General features: G+C 35.1%; 1 protein-coding gene across 1 annotated transcript in view; it reads right to left on the reverse strand.

The window, feature by feature from the left end:
• Nucleotides 1–14803, reverse strand: part of GNG13 (G protein subunit gamma 13) — a 35441-nt gene extending 20638 nt beyond the window's left edge. Inside the window, exon 1 of the mRNA XM_053694990.1 lies at nt 14506–14803. The gene's annotated coding sequence lies outside the window, so the exon portion shown is untranslated. The remainder of the gene's footprint in view (nt 1–14505) is intronic.
• Nucleotides 14804–16923: the final 2120 nt, after the last annotated feature.

A 16923-nucleotide genomic window follows, 5' to 3' on the forward strand; every position in this document is an offset into this window, starting at 1 on the left:
TAAAGTTTTGTTCCAGAACAACAGAGGATAACAGAAAAAGAGGGAAAAGGGAAAGAGAAGATAACTTGCACAAATAACAAACAGCAATTCTGAATGGGATTACAACTACTCTGAGAGAATAAACAAAGAGGAAATCTTTCTGCAAGGGGCATTGAAGGAAGTAGATACACCTGTGGAGAGGAGCCAATGACTAGAGAGCTAACTACTTGACAATCTGTGCAACACTTACCTCATTTTGATTGAGGTAGTCTTTTGTAAGTAGGAAGTTCATCTATCCCTATTAGTCATTTTGGGCACACCAACTTACCTGGAGTTTGTCTTTTAGAAGAATTTCTTTCATGTGGGAACTTTTTTAGATTGTTTCTGGGACTATTATCACTGGACTTGTAACAACTTTTATGCATAAATATACATATAATAAACTCTTAAAATGTGTGTGTATATATCATATTTTATTGCATTGTATCATTTTATTGTATTGTATTGCTGATACATACTGAATAACCTTCAGTTATAAGCCTTGCTCTTGCGCCTACAACCAATCTTTACATTTCAATTTACAGACTCTGTCATTTTGGCGGTGGGGCCGCCTAGAATACTCTGTCAGGTTATTAAGGTAGCACTACAGGTCTTATTAGGACTTAGTAATAATTCACTTAAAGTCCTTGTACTGTCTTCAAAGTGCTGTTATCCATAGTTTTTTTCATCTATATATATATATATATATAACACAGGATCCCACCTCTGATTTAAAAAAAACCATTGATAAATATCTTGATACATTATATTCAACTAATATTGTATCTAAAGCTACATATGAATTTCTGATGGTTGATTTTCCGATAACTCCAATCATCTATACCTTACCCAAGGTCCACAAGGACCCGGTGAGGCCCCCAGGACGTCCAATTGTATCGCAAGGGGATCGATACTTCAAACACTTGCTATATATGTGGATGACCTCAAGTTCAAGATTACCCACAACAAACAAACAGTTGATTTCCTGGATTTAAGGATATACAGATCTGGTGATGGACTGAAGACCACACTATACCAAAAAAACACAGATAGGAATTCGATCCTCCAAGGAACAAGTTGTCACCCACCATTTTTGAAAAAGGCTTTGCCCAAGTCACAGTTCAAAAGGGTAACACAGTGACCAAGAGAATAAAACATTACAACTTGAGGAGATCAGGATGAAATTTGAGCAGCGGGGCTATAATAGACAACATCTGAACGTGGCTTTTCTTGAAGCTCATACTACTTCACAGAATGAGGCTCTAAAGAAAACGATACCTGAGGCACCACCTAGGGAACGATTGATATTGACGACCACCTTCACTCCTGATAAAGTCTCTCTACCGAACATACTACGAGAGCATTGGGATATTATTTCAACTGACAAAAGACTGCCTTGCGAGTCTATGGACTTACCGATTGTTGGTTACAGGAGGGCGGCCTCCTTAAGAGATCATCTAATGCGACCCGATAACAGACTGAGCTATAAGTCTAAAACATGGTTAGATACCACCAAAAATGGGTGCTTTCGATGTAGTGGATGCACCACATGCAGTGGGATGACCCAGAGTAAATTTTTCACACATCCGTGGACCAACAGAAAATTTACAATTAGACACAGAGTCACATGCACTACAAATTACATCATATACATGATCCACTGTCCATGTGGCAAGTTCTATGTCGGTAAGACACAGGATGATGCCCGCACCAGAATGGCCAACCATAGGTCGGCCATTAGGGCAGCATTGGAGAATGGTAAATCTGACCAACCGGTAGCCAGACACTTTCTGCAGGCGAAACACAAAAATACTGATCTACGCTTCATTATCATTGATCATGTCCCACCCCTTGCGAGGGGTGGTGATAGAGGTATGGTGCTATTACAGAGGGAAAGTCGATGGATTTTCACACTTGACACTCTGGTCCCTAAGGGGCTTAATGTTCATTTTGACATGCAATGCTTTTTGTGAAGTATGTAATATTGGAGAAAATTTGAATTTCCTAAATCTGAGTGTATCTAAATGTAGGATTGATTATGTAACATCTGGCAGAGATATATGCATAGGTGCTTCAATATACGGTAACATAGATTTATGAATTTGACAACTTACTAGACTATACTGTGAGATGGGTACCCTTGTTTGTTTCAGGTATGAAGTTTTGTACCTTTGGCTTAGTGGGAATACCAACATATGGGATTATCCAGGATTGGATATGATATCACTATTGAGTATGCTGATTGTTGTTTAATTGTTGTTTGGTTCAGTGATATTAGTATAAGTTGGTGTGGTAATCAATACCTGTTGGTATGCTTTGGACTGATGGCATGACATAGCATATGGCGAGATAATATGCAATAGTGGGAGGAACTTGTGTATTTCTCCTATTTTGAATGTTTAAAAAAAAAAATTATTTTTCTTTTGGGTCTTGGTGTCTGGACACTAATCATTTGGTACCTCTTTGGTTTGTGATATGGTGTACTATACTTTGCGGTATCTGCATGATGATTGAAGATTTGAGGATTTTGGAGTGCCGAGGGGATAATGCTGCATGGCCAGTGTTGTGGGGTCCAGGCTGATTAGTATATGATCAATATATTAATATTTACCTATTGGTTTCAGAGAGTCTCAGTTAATTTTCCAGTATATATGTGGTATAGGATGGCTGGACAACAGGTGGTTAACAGTGTGATTCTTCTAGTATGGTTCCTATAGAGTATTGTTTATGGTTACTCAATAGCTAGTTTCCGCAATAGTGGTAATAGTTATTTGTGCGCTGAGTTTTGTCGTTTTAGAACAACCTGGTTTACTTATGAATATATGATAACAGTGTGACTCTACTAGCATTGCGTATGGTTACCTAGCAACAGTCGCCGCAATAGCGGTATAAGTTATTTGCTGGATACATTGGTGTTTAACACTCTAGGTACATATTATGAGCTTTTGCTGTCCCTATAAAGAGTGTCATGTGAGATCTTGACACCTCCTCTGCATATAACTACTCTGTCGATACCGCTGTACACCGCATTCTAACACATAATATAACACCTATGTCTACCTGATACATTTACTAATACATGTATGTTTACATCACATTAACAAAGTATTTTTTCCATCAGTTACCATTTCAGTGATCTTGTGCTCTGTGTTTTTAATTTTTAATATTTATGTCATCATTGTTGTTTTTATTTTTCACATGTTTATTTTCACGATTTTTGACTTGGTGACTCTTTTGAACCTCCAGGACCTCTGTGCTTACTCTTGCGCATGCGCAGTTGCGCTAGGAGGACGTCACAGACTCTGGTAGGATCGTCACCAGGTAAACATTTAAATAGTTCACTATATCACTTGTCTTGTAAGGTCTGAGGACGGGGGTGACCCCGAAAAAGTTCATCCAAGTAAAGTTATTATACTAAATCATACGGAGAGTGCCTTTCTTATATATATATATACATACATACAGTAAATCTATAAAAATATATACAGTATATATATAGTATATATATATATATATATATATATATATATATATATATATATATATATATATATATAAAAAAATATATACACACAGTGCTTTTTGCAAGATGATTACAAATATTACCTCTTATGAGCTGGCAGAGGTGGGCGGTACCCTCACAAAAAAGCCATATATATATATATATACACATACTTACATACACACACATACATACATACATACACACATTTTAAGAGTTTATTATATCATATTTTATTGCATTGTATCATTTTATTGTATTGTATTGCTGATACATACTGAATAACCTTCAGTTATAAGCCTTGCTCTTGCGCCTACAACCAATCTTTACATTTCAATTTACAGACTCTGTCATTTTGGCGGTGGGGCCACCTAGAATACTCTGTCAGGTTATTAAGGTAGCACTACAGGTCTTATTAGGACTTAGTAATAATTCACTTAAAGTCCTTGTACTGTCTTCAAAGTGCTGTTATCCATAGTTTTTTTTCATATATATATATATATATATATATATATATATATATATATATATATATATACATACATACATACAGTAAATATATAAAAAATATATACAGTATATATATAGTATATATATAAAAAATATATACACACAGTGCTTTTTGCAAGATGATTACAAGTATTACCTCTTATGAGCTGGCAGAGGTGGGGGGTACCCTCACAAAAAAGCCATATATATATATATATATATATATATATATATATATATATACATACACATACTTACATACACACACATACATACATACACACACATATTAGGCTGCGGAATCTGTTGGCGCTCTACAAATAACCGATAATATATATATATATAATTTTTATTTCTGTTTGTCATTTTTATTATTTTATTGTTACATTTGTGTTTTGTTTCCTGCTTTTGTAGCCTTAACTATATTTGCTTGGAGATCTTTTTTCATCTGAGGACCGGACCTGATTAGGATGTGATTGGCTGTTCTAGCCACTACCCCATGCTTATAATCCTGTGATTATGGGGTTATTTATATGAGGGTTGCCATGACAACCAGACTGTCAGCTATATTATGCTGTCTTGGCAGGTTGAGTCAATCACCCTGATCCGGTAACGATCCGATGTGGGGCTATCCTCATTTTGTTTCATGTTTGTTCCATGCCTGTTTTGGTTGTATGATGCTTAGAGTACTTTAAAACCTTGTTAGTTCACATAAATTATGTTGTTTAATTGACACTAGGGAGTCCGGTTACCGGGTCGCCATCTGATGATGTCAGCCGGTGGGAGTGGCACCTCTGCTGCTCGGTTCTGGAGCACTTGTAAGGGTTTAGAAGTCACGGTGGGGGCAAGTAGATGGTTGTTAGGTTTGTTAGTGTCTGACGAAGGGGGTAACACCCCGAAACGTTACAAGAATTAAAAGCAACAATTTGAAAATCCTGGCGAGTGCATCCTTTTCTCCACTACCTATACTTTGATCTTGGAAACACCCTGGGTGGATGTTTGGTAACCGTGAGTGCTGGGCCTTTGCATACTTTATATATATATATATATATATATATATATATATATATTCAAAAGGTGGATACAGCGCCTATATGTCCAGTATACTGTAGGGGTATGTGAGGAATATATGTTATAACAAAAAGAAGAAAAGTAAAAAGTACAATAATGTATGAAGTACAATATTAAAAGAAAGTAAATAAAAAATAAAAAAATATTATAATAAAAAATATAATGACATAAAACAATAAATAATGAATGAAAGTCCAGCTAAAGATGGCATATAAAATATATGAACTTAGAAATAGTGTTCATAGAAGTCCTGGAGATGATATAATTCGTAATAAGTCTCCAGATGTAGTAGTTATATAGATTATAGTTGGTATATACTACCCTTACCAGGTATTACCTCAATCGAATGAGGTAAGTGTGCCGCACTGGGGGTATATATAGATGATTGGATTTCCTCCTTGTATTCTGCTGTGGTGCCTCTTGTGATGTTCGTTAACCTCTTGGAGTATGCAGGGATATGTTTCTGAAGGTGAGTTGATCCCTTGCACTTCCTATGGGTTAGTGGTTGGCCTCTTGGAGTGCTCTTTCTGTTCTGGTATTGACTTTCTCAATGTAAGCGCACCTCTCAGGTGCTATAGATGCAGGTTGGAGCCTCTCAGTTGTCCAGCAAAATGACAGTGGCAGGTGCAGGTATCAACTGACGTTGAACTCGCAATTTCCTCAGGGTAAATAAATACCAGGCATGTTTCCCCAGAGATCTACTTGCTTAACCCTCCTCATTAGGCAACAGTATTACTATTCAGCTGAATCATTTATTTACCAGAACAGAAAGAGCACTCCAAGAGGCCAACCACTAACCCATAGGAAGTGCAAGGGATCAACTCACCTTCAGAAACATATCCCTGCATACTCCAAGAGGTTAACGAACATCACAAGAGGCACCACAGCAGAATACAAGGAGGAAATCCAATCATCTATATATACCCCCAGTGCGGCACACTTACCTCATTCGATTGAGGTAATACCTGGTAAGGGTAGTATATACCAACTATAATCTATATAACTACTACATCTGGAGACTTATTACGAATTATATCATCTCCAGGACTTCTATGAACACTATTTCTAAGTTCATATATTTTATATGCCATCTTTAGCTGGACTTTCATTCATTATTTATTGTTTTATGTCATTATATTTTTTATTATAATATTTTTTAATTTTTTATTTACTTTCTTTTAATATTGTACTTCATACATTATTGTACTTTTTACTTTTCTTCTTTTTGTTATAACATATATTCCTCACATACCCCTACAGTATACTGGACATATAGGCGCTGTATCCACCTTTTGAATATATATTTACTCTTACTGTCTAGGGCTTTACAATCCTCCCAGTATTTGTCTTATATAGCAGCCATTATCTCCTATAACCTTTCTGACCAGCGCCCACTTCAGAGTAACACTTGTGTCAACTCAGGTCTCTAAGGAGACACATTTTACTTAATCCTACATATATATATATATATATATATATATGTGTGTGTGTATCTTGAAATTTCCACAAGTCCTTATGTCCCTGAAATTGCAGCGGACTATGAAAAAAATTGACTTATTCTTATCTTTAACATCGAATAGTAACTTTTTTTTCCTTTTGGACTAGAGATTATTTATATATATATATATATATATATATATATATATATATATATATATAATGACATTAGGCCTGTCACCTACTATCATTTTAACTTCAGTATCCAAAGTAAGGACATCCCAGTGTTTTTGCATATTTGCCCTAATGTCATTACATTTATTGTTAAGCTGTCTGATGAACCTAACTTTGGAGTCTGGTATGACTGATTTGTCAGTGTATAATATTTCTTCCCTGGTTTGTGTCCTAGCTGACCAATATGCTTTTTTCAGGCAATTTTTAGAGTAACCCCTTTTCATAAATCTCATTTTGAGAATTTCTGCCTCTTGTTTAAAATTTGTAAGTTAGGAACAATTTCTTCCATGCCTTAAATATTGGCCGTAGGTATATTTTTAATCAGCGTTTGTGGGTAATGGCTATCTGCCCTGTAAAGGGAATTTCCTGCAGTGGGTTTCCTATATGTCAATTTTGTTATTATTCAACTTAATTTCTAAGTCCAAAAATTAAATCTCTGTCTCACTCCAATTATATGTGAACTGCAAGTTTAAGTCATTGTTATTAAGAGTATTCATAAAGTTTTTAAAGTTCAGTGGCCGTTCCATGCCAGAGAACCAGAACATCGTCAATGAAACAAAGCCATACGTCTATGTTCTTACCATAGACTTCTTCATTGTCAAATATGTAGTCCTTTTTGCCATTTCCCGAGGTATAGGCAAGCATACGTTGGGGCACAGCATGTCCCCATCGCTGTACCTAAAATCTGTTAGTAAACTTTATTATCGAACACAAAAAAAGTTATGTTCTAAAATAAATTGAAGAAAAGTTTTTACCAAATTGGTGTGTTCGTCATATCTAGTGCCTCTCTGTTTTAAATATTCAACTGCAGCTTAGATACTTTTTTTCGTGAGGAATCGATAACTATGACTCTACATCGATAGTGACTAAAAGTGTATTATCATTAACCACAACTTCATCCAATTTTTTAGGGTATCCCCGGATTTGAAGGGTTTCCTCTATTATCACCGAGTATCATTAAACACACCTAAGGGACTCTCTGCATTTGTGGAGGTTACATTGGGGGCCTCAGCAAGACATAGCTTCCTCTGGGTAACACAGATCTTCCCGTATGGGTTTTGAAACATTGAACCATTTACTAGTTACATTGAACTCAGCTACAAAGTATCATCTGTTTTACTTCTAGCTACGACAAGTTGTGACCATAAGCTACACAATAATATATTTTTCTTGGGTTGCTATACCTATAAATAAATTTTATGTAAACATTATTGAAGTTCCAGTCCCTTTTTGTGACACTTGCTGAAATCACTGAGTTTTTGTTGCTTACTTGATATATAAATCAGTGCTGGTTTAAAATAGTCTTTCTGGGGACTTTCCTTGGTGTTTGTACCCTAGAATCTCTCTTTCTTTGTAATATATATATATAAAACGTCTAATAGGGATTCAAATTCTCACAGTCAAATAGCAGTCAACAGGGTGTCGGGATGAACTCATAGGCAGAAAAGGCACTTGCTGGAATTGATCAAATCTGTGTCTTTATTGTGGTGATATTTCAGGGAACAGAACTCAACTTCCTCAGACCTCTGGGGAGTTCTGATCCCCGAAACATCATTAAAATAAAACACTGACTTTATAAATTCCAGCAAGTGTATAATAATATATATATAATTAAATCCAGGTGCACTCGCACAAACACGGTTGATGAAGGACCAGGGTGCAGTGAAGAACAGACAGTCACATTCACTAAATCTATTTTGCACAGTAAGAAAAACGTTATTTATTTTGTCTGTTATTTAACTCTGACAATTGTATTTTTTTCTAACGTCTCCAGAGACAACTTCAGATCACTGACCATGCAACATGCTATATCACGATTGCTTGATTGATTCAAGGAGTTCATTTTTTTATGTCCCTATTTTTGCCACAGCAATGGATATAAGCTAAACAGTACTCAAGAGGGTTTGCAAATGGTATGTCCCTGGACTGCAAAAATAAGCACTCCCACATTACATCTTTAAATGCATTTAAAATATTTAATTTGTATACAGATTTTTTTGTAATTCAAACGATAAATTTCTGATGAAACTATAGCTTAGCTGTCTGACACTAATTATTCACCTGAAACCTGAGCAATTACTAGTATTAATAATTATTAGATGTGCCACTTGTAGCTTGATACAATACAGACTGCTGATATGCTACAAAACCTATAGAAGCTGGTCTATAACACTTTACTATTGATCCTTAGGGACAGATGTATCATTCCCCAGACATAGGGGCCGATTTATTAAGCAGCGGATGCTGTTTCCGACCCCGATCGTTTCTGCTCCGCCAGAAAGGGAAGTTAAGAAGACCGCTGCCCCTTAACTTCTCCGCCACCTTTTAGGTGGTGAACTGAAATCATCCCGATCCAATACAATCGGGATGATTGACAGCCCCTGCTAGTTACCGATTGGCCGCCGGTGAGCAGGGGGCGGCATTGATCAAGCAGTTCACTAGAGGTAGAATGCTGTCGGCATCTAGCGAGGTTGAGCGGACATGATTTGCTACAGCGAATCATGTCCGCTCGACCCTACACAAATCTACTCCATAGAGTTTGCATGCAGGGAACCTGTCCACCTGGGATTGCAGTTGCTGCCCGTATTTATTATTCTATAAGCAAACACTTGTGCAATGCCGCCCCCTGCTGTCAAGCAGTCAATTGTGCAAGAGCAGAGTTTGTAAATCACCCAGGTTGGATAAGTCTAGCTTGCAGCTTCTTAAAGGGACAGTAAACACCCTATAATTACAAGACATTTCTGGTGTGTTCTTATAGCCCATTGGTTTTCAAACCTGTCCTCAGACCTCCTTAATAGGCCACATTTTGAGGATATTTTAACTGGAGCACAGGTGAAATAATCAGCTGGTTATTTTACCTGCTCTCTTCCAAGGTAATCCTAAAAACCTGGCCTGTTGGGGAGGCTTGAGGGCAGGTTTGAAAATCAGTTATATAGATCATCATATCAACCAAGTTTTAATATTTTTTAAAACATATTAAAATACTTTTCACTGCAATTATTTATCAATAGCCACACACCTTTTGTCTTCTTTAAAGGAGCCAATCTGGGCTTTAGTCGGCAGACAACAAGGCTAACTCTGGCTATAATGTAAGTATACAGTGCATTAAAAATATATATGAGTGTGCATGACCCATAACAACTGAAGGTCCCTTTATTAAAGAAATAAAAGAGACAAAGCGAATGTTCTGTGTTAGAGCATTGTATTATTGTACTGTTGCTTGCAATGGAATTAAACACATAGTTAAAGTCAACTCCAGAGCAGCAATGTACTACTAGATCCCATCTAAATATCCACTTAGTGAACAGATAGCAAGAGTATCAAATATCAAAACAGCAAAGTGCATTCGATTATAGAAGTAAACTACATGCTATGCAATGGAAGTTTAGTTTTGACTCTCATATCCCTTTAAATAGTCGCTTTTTGTAAACATACAAAATAATACATTTACTTAGGAGAGTAATTAAAGGGACATTCTGCTGTATAAAAATGACATGCAACAGTAGTATTACTGATTCTGCAAAAACACATAGAAAAAGTCCTTTTTGGGAGCTGCAATTGTTGCAGCTGGAGAGCTCACAATACATTTACTTAGGAGAGTCATTAAAGGGACATTCTGCTGTATAAAAATGACATGCAACAGTAGTATTACTGATTCTGCAAAAACACATAGAAAAAGTCCTTTTTGGGAGCTGCAATTGTTGCAGCTGGAGAGCTCACAGCAATTGTACATAGCTGCCAGTCACTAGCGGTCTGCAATGTTTGTGACTCATGAGTAGGACTTTACCTATGTGTTTAACCACTTTGCAGGGATTTAACACACAGTGAGCTTGGGTCAGTAATGCAGAAGTGACAATATTTTTGAACATATAACGTCCCTTTAAAGACCTGCTAGCATATAGTGTACATGTCAGAGGGACAGATGGATAAACAGACAGCAAAAAAAAAATAATAATAATTCCCTAGATGATCACTCAGGGCTTTTCCTCTTATCGACTATTTATTGAAGCTCTTAGCAGCAGCTTCTGGCCCCTAATGCATCACATTAGACCAATGCAAATTCTGCTGACATGTGCGCATCTGGCAACGGCCCCCAGTCTCCCATCCCCCTCACATATACTGTGTGCTTGTGGCTTGTCATATGTCCGTATCCGTGTGTCACACTACAGTCACGTCTCAATACATTCAGGTGACAATGACAAGCCACTAAAGGGACATGAAACCTTTGTTATTTTTTCCCTTCATGGTTCAGACAGAGCAAATGTCAAATGTACAACTGTTATCAATTTATCTCTGTTCTCTTGGTAGCTTTTGTTGAAAAGCAGGGATGTGAGCATGGGTCTGGAGCACTATTATCCCTTTAATTTAACTACTATAGGGGAAGTCTGTATTACAAACACATACACTATGTGACATAACTTTGTTGTTTGGGTTTTATGTCCCTTTAATTATGATGTAGTTCTGTTATTTATACGGTCTATTTTTGCTTTAATTTAAATTTGAAACAGAGTGCATCTTGCAAGACTCCGAACTTTAACCCTGCAACATTCTACACAGCAATTGCTTGATCAGTGCAGGAACTCATTTATATTTGTCTCTAACTGTCAACAGAGAAGACAAATAATACTTGACACTTTTCAAGGGGTATGTCATTGCACTGCAAAACATGTAAAAATTATATCTACAATGCTTATTTCTAGATATTTATATGAATATATATAAAAAAAAACTTTAAAACAAAATAAAAACCTGTAAGGGAACAACAGTTTTACATACAGATAATATTCAGTAAAAAAGGCAAACGATTTGTTTTCCAAATTTCTCATAGAAAATGATTTTTACAATCTATGTTTTCTGATGCAAGGGAAGACAAATACAGAGGAATAAATGTCACCTCATGCTCTCAGTCTCTGCTGCAACTAATTACCAGAAAAAAAGAGCCTAATGACCGTCATACAGCCTGGGGAAGATGGCACGCCGTCTCCAGAGAAAAAATAAAGTTCTACTCAGAGTTAATTGGAAAATCTGAAAGAGGACAAAGGACAGGAATGGGAAAAAGGGGTATTGCCTATAGCAATACATTTAGAAATGATTTCTTGCTACAAATGTATTTGACCTTTTTTTGTGCTAAGCATGCTGGGTAAATATGGCTGTATATAAAAAGAGGATAGAATATCTTAAGCTAACCTGAAGTGAATATAATTAGAAAATAACTTTTTAAATGTCTGTCTTGTGTGGATAAGGATTGGTCAATTCACATACAAAAGCTTTGGTGTAGTTAGATCATTTAAAGACCTAAAACATGTATCTCATACATTCAATGCTAAAGATTTACTGGAAATCCAGAAAATGGTGCACTGCATCAAACTGAACTTTTATTGCACAGAAGAATATATATATACTGTATGTGTGTATGTATATATATAGATAGATAGATAGATAGATAGATAGATAGATAGATAGATATATGTGTGTGTATATATATATATATTACCAATTCATGTTTTTATATATATATAAAAGTATATATGTGTGTGTATATATATATATCTGTGTGTGTGTGTATATATCTGTATGTGTGTGTATATATATATATGTGTGTGTGTGTATATAGACATATATATATATGTATGTGTGTGTATAGACATATATATGTGTGTGTGTTTATGTATATATATATATATATATATATATATATATGTGTGTGTGTGTGTGTGTGTGTGTATGTATATATATATATATGTGTGTGTGTGTATATATACTGTATATACTGTGTGTATATATACTATATATATATATATATATATATGTGCGTGTGTGTGCATATATATATATATATATATATATATATATATGAGTGTGTGTGTATACTATATATATATATATATATATATATATATATATATGTGTTTGTGTGTATGTATATATATATATATATATATATATATATATATGTGTGTGTGTTTGTGTGTATGTATATATATATATATATATATATATATGTTTGTATATATATATATATATATATATATATATATGTGTGTGTATGTGTATATATATATATATATGTGTGTGTGTGTATATATACTGTATATACTGTGTGTATATATATATACTATATATATATATATATATATATATATGTGCGTGTGTGTGCGTATATATATATATATTTATTTATTTATTTATAAAATATTTTACCAGGAAGGATACATTGAGATTTCTCTCGTTTTCAAGTATGTCCTATATATGTCATATATGTCATATATATATGAGTGTGTGTGTATACTATATATATATATATATATATGTGTGCGTGTGTGTGCGTATATATATATATATATGTGTGTGTGTAGATATATACACGAGTGTGTGTGTGTAGGGAGAATAAAAAAAACATTACTGTAATTTACTAAAGAAAATATTACCAATTCATGTATTAAAACATGGGGCAAATAAAACCGTTTCATAGTCTAATCTATGTTCCCCAGTACATTTCATCTGGCTAGACTCTTTCCAAACTTACTATTAGGTGTTGTAACCGGGGTAAAATGATTCAGTGCTTTAAGCTTTTAATAGCAGCAAATGATGAAGCAGTAGATTGAAAAATGTATGTTGGTCTGCGTCTGTGTGTATATATATATATATATATATATATATATATATACACACATATACTGTATTATATAAATAGTCTCATGTTTCCAGGCAAATATTTGCACTTTTGAAAGTCAAGCTAGTGGCATATTGTTAAAACATTAGTTTTTTATGAATATAAAAGTACAGTATGTCATTTGAGATTAATAATATTTACAATTTTCTTACATTCCACCAAGTTAAAGCAGAGCTTGCAAGCCGGACCCCTTATTGAAAAGACTGGATACAAATGTTTACATGTTCCACTGAAAAAGGGTTGGCTGTCCTTTCAAATGACTACATCCTACAGGGAATATCAAAAAGTGACTGTGCCCTTAGTATACCTACAACCTTGTGCTGCAAATAGGATTGCATGTTGAAACAGGCAATTGCCTAACTGTGTAATCATCAAATTAATTGAAGACCTTCAAATAAACACAAAATAAATGGGTCTCCAGTTTTCAATTAATTTCTTAGATGAGAATTTTACCATAATATTTGCAGTAATCAAAATAACCACACAAACAAATGTACTGTGAATCTCTTGAACTCTACTGCATAAGCACATTTTCAGGGTTTTTCCCCCCCACAAGTGATATGAGATCACTAATAATAATAATTGTATTTATGTAGCGTAAATATTAGCATTTATTGTAACCCCTTAACTGTTAGAGGAGAAGGCTGGAATGTATTGCTGCACAACAGCCCTCCACCACAGCTATGGAGTTAAAATGATAAATAATTATATAGCAAGTTTATACCTGTAGTCCCAAAACTTTTCTGGGGGGTACCTCATATATATATATATATTAAACACCTGATTTTTGTATACACCTGTGGAAACTAAACAGGGGTTAATATAATACAATGATAAATCAAAAGTCAAATGTGAATTATGGAGTAAGAATAAAAGAAATGCATAATGTATATCACCAATTAATCTATATATAAAAAAGTGAGTAATTTGGAATATTTTTATCCCACTCATCAGTTCTAAATAACATCCAGAATCATCCTGGGTTAGAATCATATACACTACTACTAATATTATTAACTCCTAGCTTGCCTGGGAGGTTACAAATTCCATTACCTGTCAAACTGGTCACACAATCACTTACCTCTTTTGTTCGCAGCTTCTAAACAAATCACTTGAAGGTAGTAATTGATAATAGATCCTTGTCAAAAAGGCAAAGGCGATGTTCTCAAGAACCTTACAAAAAGTCAGAATGGCCTTTTACAGGAATGAATCCAGTTAAATCTGCTTCAAATCCGGAATGTAATCTATTAATGTACAGACAATCCAGCTGCAGCAGAAAGGGAAGATAAAAAGGGTGATGTGGTTTTTTTTTATTATTTCTCTTCCAGGGGATGGATTTAGAGCAGGGATAAAGCTGGCCCCAGGATAAGGTTTATGTAGAGAGGATCTCTCTGCCTCTCCCTAAGCACTTATGCTCACTGCATTAAGTAGCAGGTTTTACAGAAGGGAAACACACACTCTCCTACACACACACACATATATAGACAAACACAAACCTGCTATGGCCTCAGATGGCGTCTGAAACTCATTAATTATCTGTTGTATTTTCAGTTTTATTGCTGGCTGATGCTAATGACATTAGATATTTGGGTACCATAGCTACCTGTATGAGGGATTCTGCCTTAATTGCCTCCCCAAGGAAAATAAAAGGGGCAGCTGTGTTTAGGGCACAACAGCTGACACCCAGATTAGGCAACTAAAAAGAGATTATATATAACAAAAGAAAGATTGTTTTTTTATGATTTTGTATAGCTTTCCAACATTAATTTGTAATGAATTTGCTTGAAGGGCACTGCAGGGATATTCTGCACAAAAGAGTGTTTAGCTGCAGTTCTTATATAAGGTGGAATAGACATTTAGCAGGGTGAATATTTCTGCTCAGTTTACTTATAATATCAAATGTAAGATGAAACTATAACATGAGACAGTTCACTAGATTCAGTGTGTTTTTTTCCCCCTTGTCTAGTTCAGGTGCTGCAATGTCATTAACCCTTTGCAAGGCAAACATGGCTGCAACATATTGCGTAGCGATGCATTACTGCCCTCTGTGGTAGTGAAGGAGTTAATGTCATTTAGTCACAGTTATTTGTGGCATGTAATATGATTTTGATAGTCTTTACACATCATCCCTATATATTAGCAGACAAAGAAAAAAATATTCTTGCAGTATCTTTCCTGGTCCTATTTGCATTGCAAAATCTTGATATTCATGTGTTTGAACTGTACAGTCTGTGAATATAGTTAAAGGGACATTATACACTAGATTTTTCTTTGCATAAATGTTTTGTAGATGATCCATTTAGATAGCCCATACAGGTTTGTTTGTTTTTAATGTATAGTTTTGCTTATTTTTAAATAACATTGCTCTGATTTTCAGACTCTTAACCAAGCCCCAAAGTTTTAGGAGAATACTGATGTATACCTACTCCAGCTTGCTTCTGTTTGTGTAAAGAGTCTTTTCATATGAAGGGGGCGTGTCTGCTATTTCCCACTTGCATTGGGTGTTCCTGCTACCTTTTTTACAGAGCTAAACTGGGAGCTTCTAAGTTAGATTTTAAATGGCTTTATACTGGATTTTTAGATCAGTATCTGTGCATATTATTCTTTATAGTAGTGTATATTGCATGCAGTTATATGAAAATTGGTGTATACTGTCCCTGCATATATAAATACTGCAATTATTTACAAGTTAAATGGATAGTAAACACCTTGAGATTTTATATAAAATTTTTAGTTTTGAGTAATGAAACAACTTTGCAATATATTTTCATTATTTATTTTTGCTCACTTATGTTATTTAGCTCTGAAAATTTAGCAATTTCTAATTCCAAGAACTTAAACTGCCCCCTGCTGACATCTCAGTGCTAACGCTGCAACATATATGTCCTTAATTGGCTTTAACTGATAACAAGTGCAAAACAATGTACTCTATAATAACATTATAGGCAGGGATAAACTTTTTGCCTGAGGACTAAAGTCCTGATTGGCTCCTCCAAATAAGGCAAATGAAGGGTTGAGTTTGGCTATTAAAAAATAATTGCAGTAAAAAACAAAATGTATGCTTACCTGATAAATGTATTTATTTCTTGACACGATGAGTCCACGGATCATCATTAATAACTGTTGGCAATATAACTCCTAGCCAGCAGGAGGAGGCAAAGAGCACCACAGCAAAGCTGTTAAGTATCACTTCCCTTCCCACAACCCCCAGTCATTCGACCGAAGGAAAAGGAGAGAAAAGAAGTAACACAAGGTGCAAAGGTGCCTGAGGTTTACAAAACAAAAAGACTGTCTGAATAAACAAGGCGGGTAAGCATAAATTTTTGTTTTCTTTCTAATGACACAAGTCCACGGATCATCATTAATTACTGTTGGGAATCAATACCCAAGCTAGAGTACAAAAATGATAAGGGAGGGCAAGACAGGCACCTAAACAGAAGGCACCACCAACTTGAAGAACCCTTCTCCCAGAAAAAGCCTCAGCCAAGACCAACTATCA

The sequence above is a fragment of the Bombina bombina genome, chromosome 11 (genome assembly GCF_027579735.1).
Source record: "Bombina bombina isolate aBomBom1 chromosome 11, aBomBom1.pri, whole genome shotgun sequence".
NCBI lineage: Eukaryota > Metazoa > Chordata > Amphibia > Anura > Bombinatoridae > Bombina > Bombina bombina.